General features: G+C 43.6%; 1 protein-coding gene across 1 annotated transcript in view; it reads left to right on the top strand.

Moving 5' to 3' along the window:
* Nucleotides 1–3,704: 3,704 nt before the first annotated feature.
* LOC145405524 (ammonium transporter Rh type B-like) overlaps nucleotides 3,705–8,089 on the top strand; it is a 152,860-nt gene continuing 148,475 nt past the window's right edge. Inside the window, exon 1 of the mRNA XM_080276867.1 lies at nucleotides 3,705–3,743. The gene's annotated coding sequence lies outside the window, so the exon portion shown is untranslated. The remainder of the gene's footprint in view (nucleotides 3,744–8,089) is intronic.

Raw genomic sequence — 8,089 nt, 5'->3', positions numbered from 1 at the left:
TGATTGTTGTCAAAATCGAATCCCTTCTTTCTTGTCTTACCCTCAACCCTTCCACCGAGTTTGATTTAAATCGAACAAAAGCTTTTTAAGCTGATTTTCCTATGTCAAACTTTGGTCGAGCCCTGTGACCTTAACCTTTATTTTTCTCAAAAACGGCAGGTCAGCCAAAAGGGTGGCCGCAGACAAAACGCCTCCAAGTCGCTCTGTCACCCACCATTTGACTCCCCTCCCCCCAACTCACCCCCCCCTCCCTCATATACCTCTCAACTCCATCCCTCCACCTCATCCTCGGTCTACCCCTCCCTCTCCCTCCCTCCACCTCACCTACATACACCCTCTTAGTCAGTCTTTCATTCTCCATCCTCTCCACATGTCCAAACCACCTCAGTGTATTTCTCCTAATCTTTTCAACCACATAAATAAATAAAACTGCTTGAGTAATATCTTTCACACACATATTATCACACAAACACACACACACACACACACACACACACACACACACACACACACACACACACACACACACACGTCGAACAAAACATAAAACTGGCTTTCCATTCATGAGTGCAGTTGCAATTATGTTGTGTCAGCGGACGGCCGCTGCTTCCCTCCTAGGGTTGTACTGTATTTTCATTCGCTTAGGGAACTTCTTACAACTTCTTCTTTAGTGCTGTATTTTATTACTACATTTTTAATATTGTACTATATAATTTACAACTATTAAACATCGGTATATTACGCATACATGATATACATGATCAGGAATAATTTGTATTATAATTCCATCTACCATCAGGCGATATTATTCACTTGAGAGTAATTCATAGAAACCTTAGAAAGTTAATCCTGTCGCCATTACCCCTCTCATGGTCGACAAAACTCTTGCAGTCTGTTCCAGCTGACACCAGACGATAGCATTTTCACCTGAGACTGAGCATAGGAGCCTCAGAGTGTTAATATCGACGCAGGTTGCATAACTATCACCGTCGAGAGTATTAACGTACTGTACCATTCACAGAAAAAGACTGGTAAGGAAGAGGTGTCAGGCGGCCTCCCAGGCCCACCAGAATACGGATCTTAGTGAGTCAGTCAGTCAGTTGGGGAGTGAGTCATTTAGTGAGATGGCAAGTGAGCTAGTGAGCCTGTGAGTCAGTTCGCGAGTGAGTAGGTTAGTGAGTGACTGAGTTAGCGAGTGAGTGAGTCAATGAATTAGTGAGTGAATTAGCGAGTCAGTGAGTTAGTGAATGAATTAGTGGGTGAGTTGCCGAATGAGTTGCTGGGTTCATCTGTGCTGATGTTGACCTTGATATGGTACCGTAGAGGATGAGCCTCGTTACCCATGCACATACACACAATCCCTCGTGCGCACACACGTGGCATACATAACACACACACACACACACACACACACACACACACACACACACACACACACACACCTGGCAAGCAAAGTACACATGTATACACACTTCTGGTAAACACAATGCACAAGCACACACACATTCATGCACATACATACACACGTGCACACACAAACATACACACAGTAACACACTAACACTTGAGCAGGCAAACACACTCATACATACACACGCTCACAGTCACACATATAGACATATATTTGGACTTACACACACACACACATACCTGGAATAAATAAAACACGCACCATATACACCAGCGTTAGATAATAGCCTTCATAATCCCCTCACTAAGATGACACTTCTCTCTCTCTCTCTCTCTCTCTCTCTCTCTCTCTCTCTCTCCACGGCGTTATGTACCACTTCCTCCAGGCCCTTCAGACTGGATGGGTCAGACGTAGCCTTCATCAACCCTTCACTAATAATCTTTCTGAAATACGGTCGACTGATTGCAATGCGTGAGAGATATAGAAAAGTGTAATCGTAGTGAAGTGCTTATACTGCCTGAATGAATGAATGAATGAGTACCCAAACCAACTGACTGAATTACCAACTGACTGGCTGATTGAAAGTGTACAATGACTGACTTACTGACCGTATAAATGAATAATGAAGTGACTGCCTGAATTACTGAAACAGACTAACTGACTTCACAATCGTCTGACTGAATGGCTGACTGATTACCGTAACTGACTGCTTGACTGGCTGTCTAATTTCCTAGCTGAATGAGTGAATAAATGAATTATTGATTTATTAATTGATCAACTAAGTGGCTGACTGATTAACTGACTGATTCACTGACTAACTGACTGAGCGACTGACTGATTGATTGGCTAACTGACTGACTGACTGATTGACTGGCTGTCTAATTTCCTAGCTGAATGAGTGAATGGATGAATTATTGATTTATTAATTGATCAACTAAGTGGCTGACTGATTAACTGACTGATTCACTGACTAACTGACTGAGCGACTGACTGATTGATTGGCAAACTGGCTGACTGACTGATTGACTGGCTGATTGACTGACTGACTAGTTGATTGGCTGACTGACTGACTGACTCACTGACTGACCGACTGACTGATTGATTGGCTGACTGACTGAGTGACTCATTGACTAACTGACTGACTGATCGATTGACTGGCTGATTGGCTGACTGACTGACTGACTAATTGATTGACTGACTTACTGACTGACTGACTGACTGATTGATTGGCTGACTGACTAACTGATTGATTGACTGACTGATTGACTTACTGACTGACTGATTGACTGACTGATTGACTGACTGACTTACTGATTGACTGACTGACTAACTAATTGATTGACTGACTGAAAAATTGACTGACTGACTGACTGACTGATTGACTGGTCGACAGACTGACTAACTGACTGACTGACTAACTGACTGATTGACTGACTGACTGACCAACTAACTAACTGACTGACTGACTAACTGATTAACTGACTGACTGACTAACTGACTGATTAACTGACTGACTGACTGAATGAATGAATGAATGATTTATTGACTGGCTGAGTGACTGATTGCTGGATGACTTTCTGGCTGCCTGACTGACTGCCTGATTGACTGAATGATTGATTGACTGACTAACTAGATCACTGATTGACTTTGGCTGACTGGCCGATTGGCTGAGTTAATGAATGAATGTTTAAATGAATGAATGAATGACTAACTGACCGACTGTCTAACAGACTGACTGCCAAACTGACCGACTGTCTTACTGACTGATTGAGCAACTGACAGACTGTCTTACTGACAGATTAATTATATGACTGACTCATTACTACCACACTCACAAATTAACTGAGTAACTGAATAAAAGAGTTACTGCGACTGTGATCAGCTTATCGGTCTACTTGTGCACCACAAACACCACGCCCTCACTCATCACGTCAGTCCTCCCATCAGCTTTGCATCAAATTTATATTCCCGAATGGCCTTATGAATTCCGTATCAATATTCACCAAACATGCCGTCAGTGTCTCCTGCTCTCCCATTGGCCGAGGCGGTGGGAGTGACGCCAGCTGTCAGCCAATCACGGCACAGGATTCCCATGACATCGAGAATGCTGGGCTGCGATTGGCTGAGGTAAGCATGATCATAAGTACCACTAAATTTCGCTCCCCATAGCATCATCTTCAAAGTCTCTAACCGCTACGTTGGAAGAAAAAAGTACGAAGGGATATGAGACGTTTTGTGGCATGTGTAGTGGAGAAGAGCTGGTAGGTGGGACTGTGAAGAGGTAACCATTAGGTGCTTGGCTTCGCGTGGACGTGGACGTTTCGGAACAAAGGTGCTTCTTTACTTCGTATTACTACCATCAGTATTCACTACTACTACTACTACTACTATTATTACAAATACAGCTACTATTACAGGAACTACTATAGCTACTATTACAACTACTACAACTGCTATTACTTGTACTACTGCTGCCACTACTACAGCTACTATTACTACTAGCACTACTACTAACACCACTGCTACTACCAAGATTTTCAATTCATATAAATTATTACCACCACCAACTACCATCAGTATTCACTACAGTTACTAGTGCTATTCCTGCTACTACAGCTACTGTTACAAAAACTACTACAGCTACTATTACAACAACTACTACAGCTGCTATTACTATTACTACTGCTGCTACTACTACTACTGCTGCTACTACTACTACTGCTGCTACTACTACTACTAGCAATGCTACTAACACTACTGCTACTACCAAGATTTTCAATTCATATAAATTATTACCACCACCATGCAATATTACCACTACCACCACAACAACCACACATTTATACAGAATTTTTTGTTACCATACTCACCACTCTTACTTCATCACAACCATATCTCTCCTTGAGCTGTCACCACACTTCCCCACACGACTCCTTTTCATTAGCACAATATTTCTGACACATGCAAACGGACGTCTTATTTTTTATATCATCCTCGTTACTTACAGACGATTTTATTCAGCTCAGTAGAGACTTTTCCAGTGAAGAAACGCACTCCCTACCTAAATAAAATCGTCAGAGTAGCTTGAACGAAATGCACAACGTCATCAAATCAAAGAGGTTAAGCATGAGCGTTTCCTGTCATTTTTTCTACGTAATAACCACACCGTTATACCTTTATGCATCCATCCTTTAACACCAACACAAGTAAGTCATTTGTATTTTTTTAGTGTTCCTGTTACAGACTCTTTCATTCGTCTTGGGGAAGCAACGTTGTAGTGAGGGGTTGAATGGAGCTATATGTAACATTACAGATAAGTGTCGCTCCTAAACAAAATAAAATCGTATGGCGATAACAAAGATAAACAAAGAATACGTCCATGTAGTAAAGAGGATACTTGTATTTCGTGTACATTTTTATGGCGCTACCTTTACCTTGTGCTCCAGCCCTCCCCCTACACACACCACCACCACCACCAAGAACAACAACAACGATTTCATTATATCCATAGATTGGTCCCTTCAGTACGATGACTTTTTAGTTAACTCCTGCTGTCACCAGATGACTGTGCTATGAATATGGGAGATTGTTTGAGCTGGACGGGTCATACACTGCATAGCCTTCGTTAAGCTCATCAGTACAACAGGTGTTTCCCGAATTAAATGCATTGGGCTGGAGGTGGCAAGCGTAAAGTGATACGCAATAGTAGCGACGGGATTAACACTCACGTCATCACTTTGCCCTGTCAAGTAGGAAGACGAATTTATTTGCCTTGCAACCTCCAGGCGACTTTGTTCAACTAAAAAAAAAAAAAAATCCTGAGAGGTCAGTAAGGGCTACATCTAACTTCTTTAAATTTGAAGTGTTCTCTAAGGTGGGTGAAATCGTTTGGTGGCAGCGTTTACTTATGACGATTTTATTGAACTTAAGAACTAGAAAGGATAGGCTTTCATCAACCCCGTCACAACTAGAGACCTTTTCTTAGCTGAATAAAATAGTTGGGAGGTTACAAGATTAACTACAATATGTTGGTAAACGCTACATGATTCACAGGCATAACTTCGATATTTTCCAAAACATAGATTGACCCGCTCATGATGGGAACAGCTCAGATATTCTATTTGAACTAAAACCAAATTATTTATTCATCTGAGAGTCGAAGGACCCTGAAGGTGTTGATACTGATGCTATTAACTCTTTCATGCCCGTGATATCTTTATTAATCAGTTTCAGCTATTGACAGACGATTTTACTCAGCTGAGAGTAAAACCTAAGAGCCTGAAAGTGTTAGAGGGATAATCTCATTCTGCTGTTTCCAAACAGTTCTTTCAGCTACGCTAGAGGGTCTTATTAACTGAATGTGTTTGATATAGTCTTCATTAATCACTTCCATACAAGACACCCTTCAAAGCTGAGTAAAATCGTCCTTAGACAGCAAGACCACAATACAGAGAACGTACTTGTATTGAAGGTGTCAGCGCATTTATATCCTAGCATCATCATTAAGTTTTATTTATTTCATCAAAATCGAACCTCACCCTCACGTCATAGTTGTCAACAAGTGTGTAGGCTTATCATTCATTTATATTAATTCCGTCAACCTCAACACCCAACCCCACACTCGTGCGTAACACTTACTTAGGCTTGATTTCTATTCAGTCCTCAGCCGCCAAACATACACTCTCTTACGCCAATTCTAAACCTTCAGCTTATCGCCAATTTCAGTTCATTTCGCCAATAAAAGTACTTATCTTCAATCAACCAGCCGTACTGCCTACTCCAACAACTAGCTCTAGCCCCTTCACGGTCACCACTACTACCAGCACTACCACTGCTACTACCACCCTACTACCAACACTACTACTGCTACTCCCACCCTACTACCAACATTACCGCCGCCACTACCACCTTACTACCAACACTACCACTGCTTCTATCATCACTACTACCACAGCCACAACCATCACTACCATCGCACCTATTAACATTACCACCACTGCTACCAAACTTACTTCTACTACCACTGTTACCAGTATTGTCATCACTCACAACTACCAGTACTGCATTAACTACCACTTCTACCATGACACTTATCACTACCCCAACACCCCAACCATTCCCACCACCACTGCCACCAACACCAACCACTACCATTACCACTACCACCACACCCACAGCCACCATAAATAACCACACCCACCACCATCAAAACCACTACCACAACCATTCCCACCACATCCACCAGTACTACCACACACACACACACACACACACACACACACACACACACCAGTACCACTGTATCATCACCAATCAGTAACACCACTACTACCACCCCCACCATTACTACCATTACTACCACCATCCATCACCACTACTGGGGGAGGAGGTGGCTCAATCGGTAGAGAGGTGGCCTGCAGTCCTGACGGACCCAGGTTCGAATCCCGGCTGGGGCAGGGAACAGTTTAAGGATTTGAATTTCATTAAATCAGGCTTTACTGGTCTACCAGAAGACCCGCCGACATGTCGTAAAAATACCCCCGCTAATACCAATACACCAGTCCTGCATGAGACAGCCCTAGCATGTATTCAATATGGACTGTGGGTGTTAGCGCCGAAGTGGTGACATGTAGAGGTGTATGGCATGTAGGAGGACTGCTGGGCCTTGATAGCAGGCTGTGAAGCCTATGCCCAGAGTCGGACACATTAAAAAAAAAAAAAAAAAAAAAAAACCGCCGTCGCCAGCACCACCACAAACACAACCATCATCAACGTAACCACCACCACCACCAATATAACCACCTCTACACCATCACCACCACACCCACCAATACCATCACAACCACCGCCGTCACCACCACCACCACACCCACCACAACAACGGCAACCACCATCATAAGCAGTGCCACCACCACCATAGCTTCCACCATCACTATGACCACCACAACCGCTGCCACCATAACCACCACCACCACCAACAACAACAACAACAACGACGACGACGACAGCAACAACAACAACAGCATTAAAGACAACATCAACAACATTAGCCAGCCATTCATACAGCTAACGTTTACCACAAGTCTGTGGACCCAGTCACATTCAGTTCTGTCTATCCTTACAATCACCAAACTGCCATCAGCGGTCTACCACTACCAGCCACCAACACCATTATCACCACCACCACCATCCACCACTATCACCATCGCCCAGTACCACTACCCACCACTACTACCACCGCCTACATTAATACCATCATCTATTACTACCACCACTATTACCACCACCGACCACGACCACCACTACTACCACCGCCCCCCACTACCGCCACTACTGTATCATCACCAATCAGTAACACCACTACTACCACCCCCACCATTACTACCATTACTACCACCATCCATCACCACTACTGGGGGAGGCGGTGGCTCAACCGGTAGAGAGGTGGCGTGCGGTCCTAACGGGCCCAGGTTCAAATCCCGGCTGGGGCAGGGAACAGTTTAAGGATTTGAATTTCATTAAATCAGGCTTTACTGATCTACCAGAAGACCGGCCGACATGTCGTAAAAATACCCCCGCTAATACCAATACACCAGTCCTGTATGAGACAGCCCTAGCATGTATTCCATATGGACGGTGGGTGTTAGCGCCGAAGTGGTGACATGTAGAGGTGTATGG

Source organism: Coenobita brevimanus, chromosome 67 (assembly GCF_032717465.1).
Source record: "Coenobita brevimanus isolate Jiangsu-jjx chromosome 67, ASM3271746v2, whole genome shotgun sequence".
Lineage (NCBI taxonomy): Eukaryota > Metazoa > Arthropoda > Malacostraca > Decapoda > Coenobitidae > Coenobita > Coenobita brevimanus.
Note: the sequence above shows the minus strand (reverse complement) of the source record. Positions and strands in the feature narration are given on the sequence as shown.